Genomic DNA, 23694 nt, shown 5'->3' on the forward strand with positions numbered 1-23694 from the left:
AGGCTGAGGTGGGCAGATCTCTTGGGCCCAGGAGTTCAAGACCAGCCTGTGAAACAGGGTGAAACCCCGTCTCTACAAAAAATACAAAAATTAGCCAGGCCTCATGGTGGGCACCTATAGTACCAGCTACTTGGGAGGCTGAGGTGGGAGGATTACTTGAGCCCCAGAGGTCGAGGCTGCAGTGAGCTGTGATGGTACCATTGCACTCCAGCCTGGGAAATAGGGTGGATCCTCAAAACAAAAACAAAAATTAAAAACAAGCAAATGAAGAAATGAAAAAAAAACTATGGGGTTGGAGTAGATGATCTCTAGGGTCACTTATAATTGATGTATTAGAATATTTGGGAAAAGGGCCTTAGGAATATATGAGGAACACCTGATGGAAATACCTTTATTTCCACAGCAGCTTCATGTGTCTCATTGATCCCCATGGCATCACTTTCCACATGTAGTGGGCAGGCATTGTTACCACTATTTAATAAATGAGGAACCAACAGAAGCTGAGGAGAGGAGTTGCCTGATGCCCCATTATTGGTGGCAGAGCCAGGATCAGCAGTGGGGCAGTGGGGCAGGGGGAACCTGGCCAGGCAGACTGGATGAGACCTGGGGTAAGTAGTGGCAGGGGCCCAGTCATGACAGAAAATTAAGATTAAGACTTACTTTGAGGTTTGTATTGGACAAGTAAATTCCCAAGAAAGAGGGAGGCATGGAGGCTAGCAAAGAACTCTGGAGTAAATAAAGGGGAGTGCCAGTAAGGGGCGTGGAGTACTTATGATGTGTCAGATACTTCTATATCTCTCCTGTCTGAACAAATCCTTACAGGAACCCCAGGAGACAGGTTATCTCCACTCTGCAAATTGGAAATCATACCCAGAGAGGTTCAGTTATGTGACCAAGACCACCCGGCTAAGATGCTAAGCATTCTGAACTGGAATGCGGTGACTCTGACTCCCAAGTTCTAGCTCTCTTCACTGCTGTGTTCCATTTGGGAAAGGCTGGTGATGGCGGGGAGGGGCTTATTGCACCCTGGTGTTTGGTTGGGAGTGGTCAGATTGGTGGGTTCGGATTGGTGGGTTCAGGGTGCAAGGCAGCCGGATCTGGGACTCCCGTGCTTGGGACTGGGGCTTACAAAGAGTTAACCCACCTCCTGCCTCCTCCTCCAGCTCTTCCTGGTGCACTGTTGCAACACTGCCTTACTCTGCCTCACTGTTCCCCTCCCACCTCCTTTCTTCTCCTCTCTAATTTTTTCAGAATTCTCTGCACCCGGGCTCCAGTTCTAGCCTTTGGGGTTCAAGATCACTGGGACCGGGCCGTGGTCTCTATGCCCTCAACTGTCATCCCAAGATACTTGTGACGTCCTGGACGGACTGAGACAAGACTCGGGAAGCCTCCTGCACTGCCACTGCCACACTGCCCTGAGCTCAAATGGAGGAGTGAGAGGCCATAGGTGTCTGGAATGGGCCTCCCCATCATGCCTGAACTGCTGCTGCCACTGGTGAGACCAGGGAGAAAGGGAAGTGTGGGCTGGTGGGCAAGGTCCTGCCCAGCCTGCATGGGCACTATCCGGGAGGGGGCTGAGCCTCTCCTGCCCTGGCCTGGCTCTGGCGCCAGCCTCAGGTCAGCAGGTCCTAACGTCAGCTGCTGCCAATGTGGGGTTCCCCATTCATCCGCCTCTTGGAGTAGGTGCTGCGCTGAGGCAGGGGAACTGGAGAAGTTTGACAGGGAGAGAGTAAAAGGAAGCCCTGGCCTCTGACAGTGTGGGAGTTTGCTGGAGTTTGCCAGAACCACGGGAATGGGGGACAACTGATAGGTCCAAGGTGGGGCAGATTTGGCAGGGAAAGGAAAGGAGTGCGAGTAGGAAGGTTAGTGCTCCAGGAGCCCAGACAGTTCTGAATTCTGTCCCTCTGGTCAGCTGGCTGGCCTGGAATGTGTCAGGCTGTGGGGAGGCCAGGTTGACTGTGGAGCCTGGCCCAGCACCGCCTGTAGGGTAGGAGTAAGGCAGCTAGGGAAGTGGGGAGAGTGAGTCCAGGAATGATGTGTTGGTGTGGTGGGTTTGGGATGCTTGTTGGGGGAGGTATTGGAGAATGGGCTGGGACACTGTACGGGGCAGGGCAACCCAGTGGACAGCACCCCAGTGTCCCGGTCTTTCACCTGGGGACATTCCTTACCCTTCTGCCTGCTGGTAGGCAGATGGCTTCTGTGGGACTGACTTTCCAGGGAGCTAGCACTACCCCCACCTGGAAAGTGTCCTTGGGCCTGTCCTCCAGCCTCCCCTCCCCCATCCCCACTTCCCACAGACCTAAACAACAATCCCTTGGTTTCTGATTCTACAGTTGTTTGGGGAAGTTGATAGAAAGTTTTTCATCACTGGAAAATGTCCCTTTCTCTTACCTCGGCCTTGTTTCAAGGTATCCTTGATCATCCCCCATATCTTGGTCAGGGAATCATCCCATTCAGTCACCGTGGGCCAACCAAATCAGGCAGATTTTCTCTGCCCTGTTGTGGCAGAGAAAGCTGTGCCTACCTCCTCTCTCTTATGCTCTTCCACTCCCACCATTCCTTTCTTTCCAACAATCTCCCCATAGTCTCCTCAGACTTCCAAGAGCCTCTTTTTTGAAATCCTTTCTGTCTAGTCCCCTTGCACCTCCTCTCTGCTCTGCTCTGGTCCCACATTTCCAGCTCCAAGTCCCCAGGCAGAACATCTCCATCAGGGTCTGACTCTTGTTCTCCCTCCTCCTGCCTCCTTAGTTTCACCCCGTCTTCCTTTCTCCCCACAGTCCTTCCCCCAGGGTCTCCCCACCAGAGAGCTGCCCTAACATCCTGCTTCTGTTTTCTGTTTGGGGTAGCCCTGGCTCTCTCATGTACCAGTGGCATGAGCAAGAGCAGGTTTCATAACCTAACCTTCCATGCTTTTGTTTCTTTATCTCCAAAATGCGTGTCATAGTCATGACCTCATACTGTTTCAAAAGTTGAATAGACTGATACATGCTAAGTGTTAATGTGATTATTAAGTGCATGCTCTGAGCTAGAGACACTGTGATACGTGCTGGGATTACAGCAGAGAACAAAATCCCTGCTCATAGCTTTTTCCACTGGGGGAATAGGTTGTAGGAAATAGAAAGCACTCAATAAAGGTTGTATGTTGCTCTGATCAGTAGTAATTACTTGGTGGCTGCCTGTATGGAAAACAGAGGCTAAAGGTAGCAGAAACTGATAAAGGAAAGTGCCCGGGGCCAGGGTGCTCCAGCCCAGGTGGGATTATGTCTTCTAAGGGACAGAAGCCTGGTCTGGAGTTGGGGGTAAGGGGAAACCAAGAGAGTGCAAAATCATTCTGAATTTCTCACCATTCAATGGGCAATGCAAAGCTCACAGTGTGTGTGCATGTGTGTGTGTGTGAGGTGGCATAGAGGAGTAGAGAAGAATCATACAGGAGAGAGTGCGGCAAAGCAAACAGAATTTTGCTGCTCTCAAAGAGCTTACAGCCTAGGAACCAAGACAGTTTACAGTGAAAAATTTTTTCAGAGCAATCCTGATGAAAATGCATTGTGATGTGGTGTCCTGAGCACCAATGGAAGGAGGAAGAACTGGGGAAGGAGATGGGCCTTTGACCACAGCCCTGCCCTGCTTAGCATGTCTCAGCTCCTGTGCTCAGTGTCACAAAATTCTCCTGGCCTCAGGCAATTCTTCTGCCTTGGCCTCCTGAATAGCTATGGCTACAGTGTGTGCCACAGTGACTGGCTAATTTTGTATTTTTATTTTTTGTAGAGATGGGGTCTTGCTATGTTGTCTATGCTGGTTTATAACTCCTGGCCTCAACTGATCCTCCCATGTTGGCCTCCCAAAGCCTTGGGATTACAGGCATGAACCACTGTGCTCCACCACAAGACACTTTTTTTGAGTTGGAGTTTCACTCTTGTTGCCTAGGCTGGAGTGCAATGGTGAGATCTTGGCTCATCACAAACTCCGCCTCCCAAATTCAAGCGATTCTTTTGCCTCAGCCTCCTTTGTTTGCTTGAGCCTGGGAGTTTGAGGCTGCAGTGAGCTATGATCTTGCCACTGCACTCCAGCCTAGGTGAGAAAGTAAGACCCTGTCTCAAAAAAAATTTGACCTCCCATCATGTTGAGGTCCTAGCCTCTTCTACACACCTACATGAGTACCTATAGAAACGCTGTCAGACTGTATTCCAGCCTGTGTGTCAGAATGAGACTCTGTCTCAAGAAGAATTTTTTTTGGCAAGGGGTGGTGGCTCATACCTGTAATCCTAGCACATTGGGAGGCCAAGGCTGGTGGATCATGTGGTCAAGAAATCAAGACCATCCTGGCAAACACAGTGAAACTCCATCTCTACTAAAAATACAAAAATTAGCTGGGCCTGGTAGCATGTGCCTGTAGTCCCAGCTACTTGAGAGGCTGAGGCAGAAGAATGGCTTGAATCCGGGAGTCAGAAGTTGCAGTAAGCTGAGAGCATGCCACTGCACTCCAGCTCAAAAAAAATTGTTTTAATTAAAAAGTTCTAGTATTGTATGTGCATGGTGGCTCATGCCTGTAGTTCAAACACTTCGGGAGGCTGAGGTGGGTAGATTGCTTGGGGTCAGAAGTTCAAAACCAGCCTGGCCAACATGGTGAAACCCTGTCTGTACTAAAAAAAAATACAAAAATGAGCTGGATGTGGTGGCAGGTGTTGGTAATCCCAGCTACTCGGGAGGCTGAGGCAGGAGAATTGTTTGAATCCAGGGGGTGGAGGATGCAGTGAGCTGAGATCATGCCACTGCACTCCAGCCTAGGCGACAGGGCAAGACTCCTCAAAAAAAAAGTTCTAATATCTAAAATTGCCAGGTGCAGTGGATCACACCTGTAATCCCAGCACTTTGGGATGCCGAGGCAGGTGGATCATCTGAGGTCAGGAGTTCAAGACCAGCCTGTTGTGAGCCAAGATTGCACCACTGCACTTCAGCGTAGGAAACACTGAGATTCCGTCTCTTAAAAAAAAAAAAGGTAAAAATGCATTTGAAAAGAACAGCAATAGCCAGGGACCATGGCTCACGCCTATAAACCCAGCACTTTGGGAGGCTGAGGGTGGATGACAGCTCGACCTGGAAGTTTGAAACCAGCCTGACAACATGGTGAAACCCTGTTTCTATACAAAATACAAAAATTAGCCAAGCTTGTTACCATGAACCTATAATCCCAGCTACTTGGGTGGGGGGACTAAGGTGAAGATTGCTTGCACCTGCCCAGGAAGTTGAGGCTGCAGTGAGCAATGATTGTACCATCTCACTCCAGCCTGGGCAACAGAGCAATATCCTGTCTCAAAAAGCAAACAAACAAACAAAGAATAGCAACATTTCCTTATTATTGTTCACTGCAACCTCATCCTCCTGGGTTCAAGTTATTCTCCTACCTCAGCCTCCCAAGTAGCTCAGATTACAGGCACCTACCACTACACCCAGCTAATTTTTAGTAGAGATGGGGTTTCAACATGCTGGCCAGGCTGGTCTTGAACTCCTGACCTTGTGATCCACCTGCCTTAGCCTACCAAAGTGCTGGGATTGCAGGCCTGAGCAACCGTACCTGGCCAATCCCTTAGATTTTTATAAAGATGTTTTCTTTGTTTCCTAGTTCCCTAGTACTCACCTACAAAGTTGCAAAGGCTTTAAGGCTATTGCAACGGCCATCGAAGATCAAGCTGGGGAAGGGTGCAGCTCCTTAATGGGAGGCAGCCTCAGGGTTGACATCCTGCCCAGGATGAGCAGCAGTGAAGGACACTCCTGGGGTCCCTGGGGCCCTGGCTGGGAAAGGTGTTGGGGGTCGCACGAACCCAGGCTGAGGCAAGGCGAAAACATTGCCAGTGTAGCAGTGGGGTTGGTAGCCCTTGAACTGGCCATTAAGGAGCTTCTTCTGTGCGACCTTGTGCTCGTGCCCACCAAGCGCCGGGAGGCTGGTGTGCAGCCTGCTAGCTGCGTCGGATCACTGCTGCTCCCGGCCCTGCAGATTGGGAAATCTTAAAAGTCGTCTTCAGGGCTTATAGGTGACTGCAGCTGGGCCGGAGCCTGTCAACGAGGAAGCTCAGGCTCTGCAGCGGCTTCCATCACCAGCCTGGACATGCGCACTCCTGGAAGACCTAGCAGCCCCGCCTTGACTTCCGTTCGGCTCCACATAAGGGGCGTGCCTCTGTGACGTCACAGTCGTGCACCTCCGGAAAGTCACAGGGGCGTGCCTCCGGCAACGTCACAGAGCTGGACCTTCGACGACCTGACATGACAGTATGTTACCTAGGAGCTGGCTTGTCTTCTCCGCAGAGCAGAGCCTGGTAAGCTTCAGCCCACTGCGTCTCATGTGCTGCTGGATGGAGAAGGGTAGTTAACAGATTCTGACCCAGCACAGTGTTTTTGTGGGTCAAAAATAGGAAAACTGTGTCTGGGCGTGGCAGAGGCAGGAAGTTTTCTTCATGCCAGGAGTTCAAGGGCAGCCTGGCAATGTGGTGTGACCCCATTTCTGTAGTCCCACCTCAGCCTCTCAGCTACTTGAAGCCCAAGGTTCAAGGCTGCAATGAGCTATGATCCTACCACAGCACTCCAGCCTGCGAGACTGAGGTAAACCCTGTCTAAAAAAATCAGAAAACTATCCAAGTGTGCCACATTGGGGGACTGCTTAAAGCAAAATTGAGGCTTCCTGGGCCCTGTAATCCCAGCACTTTGGGAAGCCGAGGCGGGAGGATGGCTTGGACTCAGGAGTTTGAGACAGGCCTAAGCAACATGACAAAACCCTGTCTCTACAAAAAGCTAAAAAAATTAGCCAGGCATGGTGCATTCCTGGCCTAATAGTTTGTATTTTTTTGTAGAGATGGGGGCCTTGCCCCCATGTTGCCTAGGCTGGTCTCAAATTCCTGGGTACAAGCCATCTTCTCACCTTGGCCTTCAGAGTCATTGGGATTACAGATGTGAGCCACCACGCTCCGCTTGGGTTAGGCTATTCAATAACAAAGTGCTTAGCCCGGCTTGGTGGCTCATACCTGTAATTCCAGCACTTTGGGAGGCCAACACAGGTGGATCACCTGGGGTCAGGTGTTTGAGATCAGTGTAGCCAACATGATGAAACTCGGTTTCTACAAAAATTAGCTGCATGTGGTGGCACATGCCTGTAGTCCCAGCTACTCTGGAGGCTGAGACAGAAGAATTGCTTGAACCCAGGAGACAGAGGTTGTAGTTAGTCAAGATCACATCCCTGCACCCTAGCCTGGGTGACAGAGTGAGACTCCAGAGTTTGAGACCAGCCTGGGCAATGTAGTGAAACCCTGACTCTACAAAACAAATAAAAATGGCAGGTGTAACTGTGTCTACCTATGGCCCCAGCCACTTAGGGTGCTGAGGCAGGAGGATCACTTGACGCCAGGGGCAGGTCTTCAGTGAGCTATGATTATCCCACTGCTCTCCATCCTGAGCAAAAGAATGAGACCTTGTCTCTAGATAGCTAGCTAGATAATTGATACATAGTTTTCTATCAGAATTTGTTTTCCTACATTTGAGCATATTTTTCTAAAGTAGCATTTAACACATCAGCATTTTACAGTGTTATTAGTTGTTAATATGATTATGTTTTTCTGAAATACAGTGTTTTTTACAAAAGCAGTTTTGTCTGTCAGACCACAGAGATAGGTCCTCAAGTGAATTTGCCTGATGTTGGTGACCTTGGTACCATTTTCTCCAGTTGATTTGAACAGTCAGTAATTTCAGGTCACTATTGGACTTGGAGGAAGAGCCCAAAGGCAACAAGTAAGGGCACTGGTGCCCAGGCCCTGTTAGAAGCATTTTCACTTTCCCTTAAGGTTTCCCTCGATGAACATGGAAGTACTATGTGTAGGATTGACTGTTCCAGCATCTTTGTATATTAGGCCAAATTTATACATCTTACCTTTATGAGAGGCGCCTTGGTAGGCTAGGGGAGGTACACATGAAGTCTGATCTCAGCTTCACTGTCCAGAGATGCAAAACGGTCCAATCAAATAACATTCTCTGAGCCTGTTTCTCTGTTATTTGTTTTATTTAATTTTTAGAGATGGGGGTCTTGCTCTTTTGACAGGCTGGAGTACAGTGGTGCCACCTTGGCTCACTGCAACCTCCACATCTCGGGTTCAAGCCTCAGCCTCCCTAGTATCTTGGACTACAGGCTCGCACCTCCATGCCCAGCTAATTTTTGTATTTTTAATACAGATGGGGTTTCACCATGTTGGCCAGGATGGTCTTGATCTCTTGACCTCATGATCCACCTGCCTTAGCCTCCTGAAGTGCTGTGATTACAGGTGTGAGCCACCACGCTTGCCCTGAACCCATTTCTTTAGCTGTAAAATGAGAATAACAATTACACTCATCTAAAAAGACAGCTTATTGTACTTTTATTGTCTATGAAACTGTTTTTAACACAGTAATTATTTTCTTTGCCATGCCACATTTGTTTTTTGTTTTGTTTTTGTTTTTCTTTTAGATGGAGTCTTTTTTTTTTTTTTTGAGATGGAGTCTCTCTGTCGTAGCCCAGGCTGGAGTACAGTGGCATGCTTTTGGCTCATCCTATTTCATACCCACAGAGAGACTCTTTTATTCTCCAGGGCCTGGGGAGCAGCCAGGTTCCATGAGTTAAATGCAGATCTGAACCATGCCAAGCTGGGATTTAAAGTGCACACTCTCCTGTTCTGAAAAGTAGCTAGGGATTCCAACTTGGTGAGGGGGAGAGTGTGGCAGAGCCAGACCAGACAAGGACTGATCACCTGGAAAAGCATGCTATCAAAGGCCTTGGTGAGTGCTGAGTGCTGTGGCTCATGCCTTTAATCCCATCACTTTGGGAAGCTGAGACAGGTGGATCACTTGAGGCCAGGAGTTTAAGTTAAGCCTGGGCAACATGGCAAAACCCCGTCTCTACTAAAAACACAAAAATTAGCCAGGTGTGGTGGCACGTGCCTGTAATCCAAGCTACTCAGGAGGCTGAGACAGAAGAATGGCTTGATCTAGGCAGGCAGAGGTTGCAATGAGCCAAGATCAAGCCAGTGCACTCTAGCTTGGGCAACAGAGTGAAACTCCATCTCCAAAGAAAAAAAAAACCATGAAGAAGAAATGTTTACTTCTGGGTGTTGGGTGGGGGATTGCTGACAGAACTGGAAACTTTCTTGAGGTGGCATTGCTTGTTTTGAGATGGAGTCTAGTTCTCTCACCCAGGCTGGAGTGCAGTGGCCCAATCTTGGCTCACTGCAACCTCCGCCTCCCCCTCTCCAGGTTCAAACACTTCCCATGTCTTAGCCTCCTAAGTAGCTGAGATTACAGGCATGTGTCACCACACACAGCTGATTTTTGTTGGAAGAGACAAGGTTTCACCATGTTAACCAGGCTGGTCTTGACCAAGTCATCTGCCCACTTTGACGTCCCAAAATGCTGGGATTATGGGCGTGAACCACTGCATCCAGCCCCTTCAGGTGGGTTTTGAGGCTTCACTACAATACTAGTTTCCTGTTGCTACTGCGACAAATTAGTACAAACTTAGTGGCTTAAAACAACACAGATGTAGCCAGGCATGGTGGTTCCCCGTCCCCCTCCCCCCGTAATCCCAGCACTTTGGGAGTCTGAGGTGGGCAGATCAGCTGAGGTTGGGAGTTCAAAACCAGCCTGACCAACATGGAGAAACTTCACCTCTACTAAAAATACAAAAATAGCTGGGCGTGGTAGTGCATGCCTGTAATCCCAGCTACTCAGGAGGCTGAGGCAGGAGAATTGCTTGAACCTGGAAGGTGGAGGTTCAGTGAGCTGAGATCATGCCTGGGCAAAAAGAGCAAAACTCTGTCTCAAAAAAAAAAAATCCAAACTGTATTCCCTTACACTTCTGAAGGCCAGAATTCTAAAGTCAGTCCCACTGAAGGCAGGTACCTTCTGAGGCTCTGTAGGAAAACTCATTTCCTGGCCCTGAAGGTGGCCTGCACTCCTCAGCTTGTGCTGCCCTTCTTGAATGACTCAAGGTTCCTGCTTCCTCACTACACTTCTCACCACTCTCCATCACCTGCTCTGCTCTTACAAGGATCCAGGTGAGTACATCAACCTCACTGTGACAAGCCAGAATAATCTTCCCAGCCAGAGATCCTTAAGTTCATTATATCTGCAAAGCCCCTTTTACCATATGAGGTCATGTTCACTGGTTCCTGGGATTAGTTTATGAGCATTTTGGGCAGGTCACTATCAGCCTACTATAGGTATGCTGCGAAACGATTACACCTTCCTGGTGTTTCAGTGATTGGGAGAAAAAGGGTTGAGATTTCTTGCTCTGGGGTCCCTCTTAAACTTGTTTTTTTTTTTTTTTCTTTTTTGAGATGGAGTCTTGCTCTTTCACACAGGCTGGCTGTGGTCTTGGTTCCCTGCAACATCTGCCTCCTGGGTTCAAGCAGTTCTACGTCAACCTCCTGAGTAGCTGCGACTACAGGTGCCTGCCACTATGCCTGGCTAAGTTTTGTATTTTTGGAGGAAATGGAGGCAAGGAGGGGGTAGCAGAAGGTGCGGGAGGGGATGGAAGTTTCTGCTATGTTTCGCTGAGCTCCAAGGTCACCTACCTCTGCTCCCAAAGTGCTAGGATTACAGGCCTGCATCACCTCACTGACTGCTCTAAAGCCTTATTTCCACACAGCTGAGACATGTTTTAGGAGTTTGCTAAAAGACCCCTGGAGACCTTCTCATTGTGGCCTCCCTATTGTCTTATTTAATTTGATTGATCTTTTCTGCCCTCCTCCTTTTCAGAAATTAAAAGGAAAAAAGAGGTACTAAACTTTAAAACTTCTCCTACAGTCTCCAATTAAACTAATTATGAGAAACACCAAAAAAGGGAAAAATTTTTTCAAAAGCAGTAAAATGATATGGACTGTTGAGATGCAAAATATAGGAAATAAGTCATTATACGTTAGTGTTTCTCTGATATAGGGATGTGTTACTGAGAATCAACCTTTGCTCAGTTTTCAGAGAAGTGGAATGATCATATCGCTGATCTATGTAAACACATAGAAGAATTATCTGAAAGAAAATATGGTATGTCTAAACTGGAAGTCCTGTAATTCCTTGTTCATGAGTGTTTACACAGTGGAGTCACTGTTTATCTTGTAGGGTCTGTCTAAATATTAGAAATATTCTTTGTTTCTAGATTACTGCAAAGCTAAGTAAAAGTTGTATCTCTTAAATTATCAGCATTTCTTTTAAACTTTCAGCATGGATATTCGGGATTTATTTACATATTTATTGCAGAGTCCTGGATCTTAGGGATTTAATTAATATATTTTTAAAACTAATTGTTTCTCCTTATCTGCTTTGTTAAATTCAGCATTTGGCCGGGCATGGTGGTTCATGCCTGTAATCCCTGCACTTTGGGAGGCCAAGGCAGGCAGATCTACGTAAACCATGAGGTCAGCTTGGCCAAGTCTCTTATCCTGTCTTAGCCTTAGTATGCTCTTGTGATTATGAGAACTGAAGATCTATCTCGAAGATTTGATGAGATACTATAGTACTTCACATAATACCAGGCATATAAATACATAATAAATGCTTCCTCCTTATCTTTTTATTTACTTATTTATTTATTTTTTGAGACAGAGTCTTGCTCTGTTGCACAGATTGGAATGCTGTGGCATGAGATCTTGGCTCACTGCAACCTCTGCCTCATGGCTTCAAGCAATTCTTCTTCCTCAGTCTCCCAAGTAGTGGGGATTATAGGCATGCACCACCACGCTCAGCTAATTTGTGTATTTTTAGTAAAGACAGCATTTCACCATGTTGGCCAGGCTGGTCTTGAACTCCTGACCTCAAGTGATCCACCCAGCTTTGCCTCCCAAAATGCTGGAATTTCAGGTGTGAGCCACTACACCTGGCTTATGTTTTTATGATACTGTTAATTTAGTACTGAGTTAAAAATTATTTGCTATTAAAGTTTAATGAATTGACTATTTTATAAATTATGACAATTTTTATATATGTTATTAGTTTTATAAGGTGAAACTGATTATGTTGTGGGGCTTTTGTTGTGATGGTAGTTTATTAGATTATTTTTTTAAAGACAATAATGTTCAGCTGTTGTGAAATTATAAAAAGTGAAATTTTAAAAACAATCTTCACATTTTATAAATTTAAAGCAATATTAATGGTAATTGCCTTAGGAAAAGATACTTTTGTTGTAATATAAAAGTATGATATTCAAGGTTAGTGCACAGCAAGGGATATTAAATATAAGCACTAATGGGTCATGTGGTACACTTGAAACAGTACAAATATCAATGTTTAGCAAATAGACCTTAACACATAACAATAGCAAAAAAATGGAGCTGTTTTGATGGGAGACTGTTGATTATATTTGAATTTAATACTCCCCATGCTCTCTTGACTTTCTTTTTTTTTTCTTTGAAACAGAGTCTTGCTCTTTTACTCAGGCTGGAGTGCAGTGGTGCGATCTCAGCTGACTGAAACCTCCACTTCTCAGGTTGAATTGATCCTCTCGCCTCAGCCTCCCTAGTGGCTAGGACTACAGGTGAGTGCCACCATGCCCAGCTAATTTTTGTATTTTTAGTAGAGTTGGGGTTTTACCATGTTGGCTAGGCTAGTCTTGAACTCCTGACCTCAGGTGATCCACCCACTTGGCCTCCCACAGTGCTGGGGTTACAGGTGTTAGCCATCTCCACCTGGCTAGCTCTTGACTTTTTTTTTGAGATGGAGTTTTGCTCTTGTCACCCAGGCTATAGGGCAGTGGCTCGATCTTGACTCACTGCAACCTTTGTCTCCCAGGTTCAAGCTATTATTCTGCCTCAGCCTCCAGAGTACCTGGGATTATTGGCATGTGCCAAAGTTAATTTTATATTTTATTAGAGACAGGGATTTTTTCATGTTTCTCAGACTAGTCTGGAACTGTCTACCTCAGGTGATTTGCCTGCCTCAGCCTTCCAAAATGCTGGGATTACAGGCTTGAGCCGCCATGCCCAGCCCAGCTCTTGACTTTTTATAGCTGTTGTATTATTTTAATCTTAAGTAAATAAATGCTAGCTTAAAGGTTGCAGTTCAGGGAATTTTCAGTTTCTTTTATTTAAAAAAGTTATTTTTGTAAGTCCAATAAGGTTAGTACACTAATGTTTCTGTTTTGAAAATATGACCTCTTCCATTTAGTACTGTATGTATTAAATAATATTAGCTGGTATGTTTTTCTTGCTTTGTAATGTGGTTCAGATTTCTGTAGAAAGTTTGACTGTATCTACATTGCCTGAAAGTAATGGGATATATCTCCCCTCCCCTCCACTCCCCTCCCCACTTTTTTTTCTTTCTTTCTTTCTTTTGAGGCAGAGTTTTGCTCTTGTTGCCCAGGCTGGAATACAATGATGCTATCTCTGTTCACCACAACCTCTGCCTCCCAGGTTCAAGCAATTGTCCTGCCTCACCCTCTTGAGTAGCTGGAATTACAGGCACCTGCCACCATGCCCAGCTAATTTTGTATTTTTGGTAGAGACGGGGTTTCTTCAAGTTGGTCAGGCTGGTCTTGAACTCCTGATCTCAGGTGATCTGCCTGTCTTGGCCTCTCAAAGTGCTAGGGTTACAGGTGTGAGCCACTGCACCCGGCCCTCTTTTCTTTTCTTTTTTTCTGAGCTGGAGTTTTGCTCTTGTCACCCATGCTAGAATGCAATGAAGTGATCTCAGCTCACTGCACCCTCTGCCTTCCAGGTTTAGGTGATTCTCCTACCTCAGCTTCCCAAGTAGCTAAGATTACAAGCACCCACCACCACAACTGGCTAATTTTTGGAATTTTTGTAGAGATGTGGTTTTGCCATGTTGGCCAGCCTGGTCTCCAATTCCTAACCTCAGATGATTCACCTGCCTTGGCCTCCCAAGTGTTAGGATTACAGGGGTAAGTCACCCTGCCTGGCTGTAATGGGATATTTCAATGCAAACTTTGATAAACAGAATATTAGAATTTTGGTTGTTCTTTTTATTTTCCTCACACTATTTTTCTTTGGACTGAATTACAATAACGGAAGTCAAAATGAAATTATAAAAGTTAAAGAGCAATGCCTGGCTTGGTGGCTCATGCCTATAATCCCAGCACTTTGGGAGGCCAAGGCAGGTGGATCACGAGGTCAGGAGATCAAGACCATCCTGGTAAACACGGTGAAATTCTGTCTCTACTAAAAGTATAAAAATTATTTGGGCATGGTGGCAGGTGCATGTAGTCCCAGCTACTTGGGAGGCTTAGACAGGAAAATCACTTGAACCTGGGATGTGGAGGTTGCAGTGAGCTGAGATTGCACTGCTGCACTCCAGCCTGGCAACAGAGCAAGACTCCATCTGAAAAATAAAAAGTTAAAGAGCAATACAGGTTCAATAATTATTCTTTTCTATAAATTGTGTTTAAATGATTTCCCTTTTTCTTTTTGTCCTTATAGCTCAAACTATAAAAGTCAAAGGTCTGTTGATGATCCTATACCTCTTTTTTGCAGTCTCATGTTGAAGATCTTTATGTAGAATGACTTCCCAAAGGAATGTTTTTTCCTTTGTGAGATGGAGTTTTCACTTTTATCGCCTCGGCTGGAGTGCAGTAGCATGATCTTGGCTTACTTCAACCTCTGCCTCCTGGATTCAAGCAATTCTCCTGCCTCAGTCTCCATATGGGCCAGGCTGGCCTCGAAATCCTGACCTTGTGATACACATTCCTCAGCCTTCCAAAGTGCTGGGATTACAGGCATGAGCAACTGCGCCCAGTCTATTTTACGTATTTTTATCCTCCCCTTTTTAATTTATCTGAGTCCCAACTTTGAGTCAGTCCTGCCAGTGTTAGCTTTTGAAACATGGACATTGCCCACACCTGACTGGCATGCAACTTACGTTTTCTTTTACAATTTTCTGATATGTTTGCTAAAGAAAATAATATCCATGTCTTGCTTGTAGGCCTGAGATTTTTAAAGCATATGTGGGAATATATGATTGTTTTTGTAGATATGTAGAGGAATATAGCTTTGAATTCAATGCAGTATTAAAGGATCCCATTTAAGATTTTTGTAATATGCTTCAAAGAGCTGTGTGTTGCCAAGTTACCACTTTACTTGTGAGGACACATGCTCCATGAAGCAACTTATGAGACAATTTGCACTTATTATTTTTTTTGTTACTCTGTAGAAACCTCAACTGAGGATTTAGTTGTGCTCAAGCATTCAGATTGCCTTTTCTTAATTTTTCTCTGAGAGGGAGTGTTGCTCTGTCACCGAGGCTGTAGTGCAGTGGTGTGATCTCAGCTCACTGCAACCTCCCTCTCTTGGGTACAAGCAATTCTCCAGCTCAGCCTCCTGAGTAGCTGCGATTCCAGGTGCCTGCCACCACACCTGGCTAATTTTTGTATTTTTGGTAGAGATTGGGTTTTACCATGTTGGCCAGGTTGAGCTCAAACTCTTGACCTTGTGATCTGTCTGCCTCAACTTTCCAAAATGTTGGGATAATAGGCAGGAGTTACTGTGCCCAGCCTGTCTTTTCTTTTCAAAACCACCCTTGGTAATTAAATACTAAACATGTACTAATGGATATTACCTTGCTAAATATTGCCTAGTGAATATTAAATATTTATTCTCACCTTTCAGACATGAGCTTATGAATTTAATACCTGAAGATTTACAACTTACTAAACCAGCTTCAGGAGGTAGTTCTTCAGTCTTAGGACAGATGAGAAGATTATGTGCAATAATTATTTAATGATTAACATTTTGATTTCTTTAATGGTAACTTCCACATGAAATACTATGTCTATTACTTGTGAGGATAAGAGAATTCATGTTGTCAAAATTCTAATACTCTCTAAAACAGTCAACTCATTTTCTTTGTATTAACCCATTATATATACATGTAGATATTAGATTAATGGGTAGACAGAAGTAAAATAATCTTTGTCCTACTTCTGAGATGTAAGATTTATCTGGCATAGTGCATTGAACAGTTTATTGTTGAAGTCTATGACAGTCGACTGAACAATCATTCATCAAATGCCCATGTGACCCAGGACATAAGAAGGTTTCCTTTTAGAGTATGGAGCCATGCATATCATGTCTTAATTATTAGATGTATTTTCAAAGAAATAGAATTGATTTTCTCACTAGTTTTGGTTCTGGCATGGAATGGGGACAAAAGAGAATGGAATCACACTGTTTAGATTTACTAAAGTGGGAGGATTGCCAGCAAGATCATGTACCTAGTCCCCCCATAGCAAATGTCACCTGGTAGCTGTTTATTTACTTATTTATTGAGATGGAGTTTTGCTGGCTCCACCAGTTGCCCATGCTGGAGTGCAGTGGTATGATCTCAGCTCACTGCATCCTCCCACCTTCTGGGTTCGAGCAGTCTTCCTACTTCACCTTTCAAGTAGCTAGGATTAAAGGCACATGCCACCAGGTTTACCTAATTTTTGTATTTGTAGTAGAGATGGGGTTTCACCATGTTGTCCAGGCTGGTTTTGAACTCCTAACCTCAGGTGATCCACCTGCTTCAGCCTCTATAATGCTGGGATTACAGGTGTGAGCCACTGTACCTGGCCTGGTAGCTGTTCTTGAACACAATGAGTTCTGCTTTTTTCCATCTTTAATGAATGTCCGGTTTTCCCTTTTTTTGTGCAGTGTTAGCATTGTTTCAGTAATAAATACATTCTGGAATCTTAGAAATAATTTTAGTCACAGGAAAGAAAAAATAATACTGCCTGTTTTATAATAATATTTAATAACCCAAGTTATTAAACCCATTACATTGAGAAAACATTTAATTTTGTGATTTCAACAGTAAAGGAAGAAGTTGTGCCAGAATCACTAAATTAAGAAAGACAGTGGATCAGCTTTTCTGCAAAAAAATGTGGTAAGTCTTTTTTTCCTCCTTTAACTAAAGTATATTACTTAGTATTATGTTTTTTATTTTGTTTTGTTTTGTTTTTGATATGGAGTCTTGCTCTGTCACCCAGGCTGGAGTGCAGTGGCTCACTGCAACCTCTGCCTCCCGGGTTCAAGTAATTTTCTTGCTTCACTCTCCCAAGTAGCTGGGATTACAGGCATGTCCACCACACTTGGCTAATTTTATATTTTCAGTAGAGATAGGGCTTTGCCATGTTGATCAGGCTGGTCTCAAACTCCTGACCTCAGGTGCTTTGGCTGCCTCAGCCTCCCAAATTGCTGGGATTACAGATGTGAGCCACCATCCCTGGCCATCCTACAGTTTCTAATATGCATGGATTATGGAAATTTTAATTGCATATAAGAAAAGAAAGTCAGGTAATGGAACCCCATATGCTTTTTACTGAGTAAATTTTTCTGTACCATCAAAGGTTTTCTGCAGGAGGATTGACACCATTGGGAAGCCTCTTTTCTTTGGGCTTTACCTGTGCCTCAGTGCTGCTCTATAGCAACAGAGAGAGAGCTTTGGCAGTAGCCACTGTTGGGCATTTGAAGGTACAACCTCAGCCAACCTGTCTTTTCTAGCTTGTTCCATAAACACTTCATCAACACTTTAAAATACTTAGCTTTAATTTTTCATTCAACATCTTTTGCCACCCAAAGTTGCTCCCTGCCCCAGTTTTATTCTGCTTCTCAGCAGAACTCTCAGTTATTGTCCTCTGTCCCCCAGTACTCTTTTTAAAGCTATTCTTATAAAAATGTTCAAATCTTGTGGACTCTTTCTTGGCTCCTCTCTGTCTCATTTTCAGTTTCTTGAGCACCCTGCCCTCATTCTCTGCACACAGCAGAGTGCCAGCCAGCAACTTCTTCCTGAGCCCTCTTTCTTTTTCCTTTTTTATTTTTATTTTTTGAGATAGCATCTTCCTCTTGTCACCCAGGCTGGAGTGCAGTGGCACAATCTCAGCTGACTGCAACCTCCTCCTCCCTGGTTCAAGTGATTCTCCTGCCTCAGCCTCCTGAGTAGCTGGGATTGTAGATGTCCGCCACTATGCCTGGCTAATTTTTCTATTTTTGTTTAGTAGAGATGGGTTTCGCCATATTGGCTAGGCTGGTTTCGAACTCCTGACCTCGTGATCCAGCTGCCTTGGCCTCCTAGAGTGCTGGGATTACAGGTATAAGCCACCATGCCCAGCCAGGAATGGATTATTTTTCTGCTTTCCCTTTTGAGATGTTGCCATTGGCATTTGTAAACTGTCATGGTTGGTGGGAATGTAGCAGCAGTGAGGAAGACCAGTGGCCACTCTCATCACCATTTTGGTTTTGGTCAGTTTGGGCTGGCTTCTTTACTGCAACCCATTTTATCAGCAAGTTCATTATGACCTGTATCTTGTGTGGACTTTCTTTCTCACCCTGTGACTTAGAATGCCTTAACTATCTGGGAACACAGCTCAGTAGGTCTCAGCCTCATTTTACCCAGCTCCTATTTTAGATGGAGTTGCTCTGGTTCAAATCACTCTAACAGTATTGCTGCTTTCTTGATGGTCCCTGAAAGGGAGAGAGGAAATCTTAGGATTTTCATTGCTGTGAACCACTGCAAGTATTGAGGAAATACTCACTACTTCCAGCCTCATAATCCTGAAGTCATTTGGTACCTGTGAGTCAGATGTTGGAAACTGGGCTGTGTGGAAGACATTGTCCTGACCCATGCATGCTGGAGCATTTAATCTGTTGGGGAAACATGTACTAAGTAGGAGATATTTACTATGTAAGAAGGGGTTATGGTCTGGGAAAGAATTAAGTGGAATGGGAGGGATAATGAGGCAGAGGGTGTGATTGGGACAGTCTTGATGATGCCTGATGAGCACATTCTGCAATTGGCCTCACCTCTTTCTAAAACTTCCAGTTTTCACTCTCAACCCCCAAAAATGGTTTTTTTTTATTTTATAGAAAGTTTGTCAGAATTAGGTTTATATATTTTCTTGCTGAATTAATAGAATAATTTTATATAACATCACTCCCTAGTATGAATGAAAGCCTCTAATCTTTACTGTTACTTATTTATGGGCATATTTCCTTTTACAGCTATGATAATTATTTCACTTTGTGTTGTTTCTCAAAAACTCATGGGTTTCTTATGTCAAAGAGCTCCTATACTAGAGCCCTTCGTATTTGATGCTAATAACATGAGCAAGAATTTAAGACAAATATTTAGATTTTAGAGGAAAGCCAATCTAAGAACAAATAAATTAATTAACTAATTCAAAGTTGACATTCAAATTGAGTTGTGGAGGTAGAGGAGGCAGTTTGGTAAATGAGGTCAGAAGTAAGGTGAAAGGTCTGGCAATAGATAATTTTGGATTTTGTAGTAGTGTTTTGATAGCAGTTGTTGATAGTACCAAAATAATTTATCAGTGAGTTCCCTGATAGCTTCCTGATTTTTTTAAAAAAAAACAGGGTCATGTTATGTTTTCTGGGCTGAGCTAGAACTCCTGGGCTCAAATTATCCTCCTGTCTCAGTCTCCTTAGTAGCTAGGGCTACAGCCATGTGCCACCATGCCCAGGTTTGAGCCACTCCCAACTATCATGTTGTAAAATATTTAAATGTTACATTCAGAGGTGCATGGGAGATCTGTATATTAATAGCACCATGTAAATTGCTTGAATGTTTCTCTTTAGAGTTCTGTTTGGATGTGGCTTCAGAGCAGGGATTAGTAAATTCACTTTTACTTTTTCTTCTTAAGGCAGATTCTCACTGTATATTCAGGCTGGAGTACAGTAGCTCACTGCAGGCTCTGCCTCCTGGGTTCAACTGATTCTCTTGCCTCCACCTCCTGAGTAGCTGGGACTGCAAGTGCCCACCATCACACCCAGCTTTTTTTTTTGGTAGAGACAGGGTTTCACCATGTTGGCCAGACTGGTCTCGAACTCCTGACCCAAGTGATCCACCTGCCTTGGCTTTTCAAAGTGTCAGGATTACAGGCATGAGCCACAGTGCCTGGCTTTTTTTTTTTACATTTTTAAATTGCAGTTTTCAAAAGTAGAGAAAATAGTATGATGAACACTAAAATACCCATTCCTCAATTTCTGTGATCATTAAGATTGTCTTACATTTTGTTCTATTTCTTTTCCTCCATTTGCAGGAATATTGTAAAGCAAATATCAGTCTTCACATTATTTTACCTGTTCAGTGTGCATCCCCAAACAGCCAATATCTCATCACGTCTGTCAAATTTAACAGTGATTTTTTTGGTGTTGGCTCATTGTTTGGTTCATATCTGGATCCAAACAATCTTCTTGTGTTAGCTTTGGTTATTATGCCTCTTTCAATCTAAACCAGCCTCTTCTTACTATTGTTATTTCACATTCCATGAATTCTTTGTGGAAAGTTATTTCCTTTAAAATGGCATGCTCACAAAGTTGAAGGGGTAAAGAACATTGATCTCGTCCTTTCAGTGCAGAGGAATGTGTAGTCTGAAATGCACCATTGTGCAGTAGCCAAAGGAGGAGGGTTATATTAAAGGTCACCAGGAGATAGTAGCAAAAGTCTGCTTCCAAATAGTATTTACAGGCTGGGTGCAATGGCTTGTCCTGTAATCCCAGCACTTTGGGAGGCCAAGATGGGTGAACCACCTGAGATCAGGAATTTCGGACCATCCTGCCCAAAGTGGTGAAACCCAGTCTCTACTAAAAATACAAAAATAAGCCAGGCAAGATGGTAGGTGCATACAATCTTAGCTACTTGGGAGGCTGAGGCAAAAGAATTACTTGAACTTGGGAGATGGAGGTTGCAGAGAGCTGAGATCATGCCATTGCACTCCAGCCTGGGTGACAGAGCAAGAATCCATCTCAAAAAAAATACTATTTAGGTGTATTCTTTATTGTCTATAATAATTTTCTTTCTTCTCCTCCTAAGGGTATTGAAAAACAGAGCATTATCTTTTAAGATCTTTGAAGATCTTTTTTAAGACCAAAAATTTGAAGCACTTGCAAATGTTTGTATGTAGAAGGGCTTCCGGAAAACATTCCTTTCAGAAGTCCCTCATGATATGGAATTGCAAGGCTGGAAAACATCAGTCAAGTGGGCAACTGAATTACATTTTTATGGAAAGGTAAGATAATAATCTGTAGAAACAAATTAAGAAGAGATTAATTTGATGAAGATGGACCTTTTGTTCCCATCTCATCATGAGTTCTTTATATTTACAATTAATATTTAGATTCACTTATTGAACAAACATTTATTTAGTATAAGCATCAGATGTGCAAAATTGGGTCTGACAAGAACCCTGTCTTTGGGAGGCTTAATAGTAAGAAAAATGCAATGAAAAGTTATTGAGCATTTTTGGGGAAGAAGGCAAGGATGGCACATCCAGTTACTATCTCATTAAAGATCAGTGAGAAAGTAAAAGCAAAGTACTACAAGTTCCATCAAAGAGAACCATTTAAGTTTTTGTTTTTGAGACAGTCTCACTCTGTCACCCAGCCTGGAGTGCTGAACATTATCATCTTTAAACACAATAATCAATCAACATCACAACAAAAGCCCCACAACATAATCTGCTTCACTTGCAAAAAGCAAAAAGAGAGAGGGAACCTGTTTCACATACAGAGTAAAGGCAGGGAGGTGTCAAATATTCTCACATGTTCACATGCCTCACCCGTTCTGTGTGGATTGAGGAGAGCCATGTGGGTGTGGTGGGATTGCATAGATAGACTTGTATGGCCAAGTGAAGGAAGGCCTTAGAGCCTACAAAAGCAGTGGTAGTCATTAAGCAGTCTCATAGTGTTATACCCAAGCCAGTTTAAACAGAAGCACCATGCACTGAGTTTGTTCAGAGTCCACCTTTATGCTGGTGTCCAAGAGTCAGCTAGCTCAAACCTCTCGACCAAAAACAAAGGGCAATCCACATTTTTATACCTGTTTAGGGTCAGGGGGCAGTAAGCAGATTATTACAGAAGCAGAAGGAGCAGGTTAAGGGAAGGATGGGGGTTGCCTAACAGAAAGTTCTACTTAAAATTGTTTTTTTACTCAGGATGTGGGGTAGCAGCGTGGGGTAACAGTTAAAACAGTTGTGAGAGATATAATGGGGAGAAATGCCAGATACAGGTGATGGGGAGGAAGGCAGCAAATCACACTGTCATGTATGTACCTATGCAACAGTCTTGCATGTTCTTCACATGTACCCCAAAACCTAAACTGCAATAAAAAAGTAAAAAAAAAAAAAATACAATTGCAGATGCAGGATGCACAGGGCTGGTGGGCCCTCTTTCTCAGAAAATTGGTTACAAAGATGCCAGGTGCCTCAGACAGCAAGCTTTCAGCCAAGAATGCCCTACATAACTCAGGGTGGGCAAACATAGCTCAGGATGGGCAGAATGGAGTTGGCAGGATTGTTTAAAATGTATTCATTATAGCCAAGCTCAAGGGTATTTCAATAGCATGTCCCTCTTAAAATAATTTGTATCTGCCCTTTATAAGGGTTATTCTGCTTGATTTTGAAGGGTAACAGATGGGTGGTTTGGGTCTGGGGGGTAGGAACAGAAGGCCTCTTTCTACTCATGGAAGGAATGTTGAAGTGGGTAGGGTCTTGCTTACTGATTGGGGTTGTGCATCTGTGTATATTCGTTGAGACTGAGTTAAAAGGGAGATGAAAGGTTAAGATGATACAACAAGCTGCTTCTTGCTGTGCTGTGGGACAGTTCATCTAAGATTCAGAAACAGAATTGAGCTGGTTTGGGGGAAAAGTGACTTTTGCATATTTATCTTATAAAAAGGATGGCTTTGGAGTCATGCAGATAGTCTCACCGGAATGTCTGAAAATTGCTATTTTCAAAATTCAAGTCACCAAAATGATTTTTTTAACTATAAAATGAAGCAGGATTGACCATGTTTAAAAATTGGCAAGGCATAGTGGCTCATGCTTATAATCCCAGCAATTTGGGAGGCTGAGGTGAGTGGATCACCTGAAGTCAGGAGTTGGATACCAGCCTGGGCAACATGCCAAAACCCCATGTCTACTAAAAATACAAAAATTAGCTGGGTATGGTGGTGCACACTTGTAGTCCCAGCTACTCAGGAGACTGAGGAGAATTGTTTGAACCTGGTAGGCAGAGGTTGCAGTGAGTTGAGGTAGTGCCACTGCACTCCAGCCTGGGTGAGAGAATAAGGCTCTATCTTAATAATAAAATAATAATACTAATTAGCATACAGCTGTGCAAGTAAGGCCTGAAGATTTCTTCCAAATGCTCTATTATAGTACTAATATCAACTATATTTTTACACATCCACACTTCTTACTCACAATACAACTGAAGTTACTCAGTCAAGAACGAATACAACAGGTAAAAAAGTTGTGAAATCCTTTTTGAAAGCACAGAATAGTATTTAAGCTTTTAAAAATTAATCTTTTAAAATGATAGTACTGCTCCTTCCTTCACTTCTCCAAAAAGCCTTTTGTAGAAGCTCAATACAGGCACTCCTTGATTTATCAGTATGCACATGTGCAGTGTAAAGATAACTTAAGCTTTTAGTTTTTCTCCTGGAGACAGACTCGTGCTCTGTTACCCAGGCTGGAGTGCAGTGGTACGTTCTCAGCTCACTGCAACCTTTACTTCCAGGTTCAAGCAATTCTTCTGCCTCAGCCTACTGAGTAGCTGGGATTACAGGTGTGTACTACCACACCCAACTAACTTTTTTATTTTTAGTAGAGACAAGGTTTCACCATGTTAGACAGGCTCATTTTGAACTCCTGACCTCAGGTGATCTGCCCTCCTCGGTCTTTCA

General features: G+C 43.9%; 2 protein-coding genes across 36 annotated transcripts in view; one reads left to right on the forward strand and one right to left on the reverse strand.

Annotated features, from left to right (window-relative positions):
* Positions 1 to 6133, reverse strand: part of LOC108587756 (CAP-Gly domain-containing linker protein 2) — an 81523-nt gene extending 75390 nt beyond the window's left edge. For all 5 annotated transcript variants that reach the window (XR_013526299.1, XR_013526291.1, XR_013526285.1 and 2 more), the window contains exon 1: positions 5636 to 6133. The gene's annotated coding sequence lies outside the window, so the exon portion shown is untranslated. The remainder of the gene's footprint in view (positions 1 to 5635) is intronic.
* The window catches only part of LOC144579193 (serine/threonine-protein kinase PAK 4-like), a 180649-nt gene that overhangs the window by 28400 nt on the left and 128555 nt on the right, over positions 1 to 23694 (forward strand). For 7 of the 31 annotated variants that reach the window (XM_078348519.1, XM_078348525.1, XM_078348535.1 and 4 more), the window contains exons 1-6: positions 1273 to 10456; positions 10980 to 11052; positions 12421 to 12538; positions 13807 to 13900; positions 16807 to 16875; positions 20915 to 21019. The gene's annotated coding sequence lies outside the window, so the exon portion shown is untranslated. Of the gene's footprint in view, positions 1 to 1251; positions 10457 to 10979; positions 11053 to 12420; positions 12539 to 13716; positions 13901 to 16806; positions 16879 to 20823; positions 21020 to 23694 lie in introns of those variants that run through there. The other 24 variants (XR_013526248.1, XR_013526250.1, XR_013526265.1 and 21 more) reach the window with 19 other exon arrangements.

This window comes from Callithrix jacchus, chromosome 1 (assembly GCF_049354715.1).
Source record: "Callithrix jacchus isolate 240 chromosome 1, calJac240_pri, whole genome shotgun sequence".
In the NCBI taxonomy this organism is placed as follows: domain Eukaryota; kingdom Metazoa; phylum Chordata; class Mammalia; order Primates; family Cebidae; genus Callithrix; species Callithrix jacchus.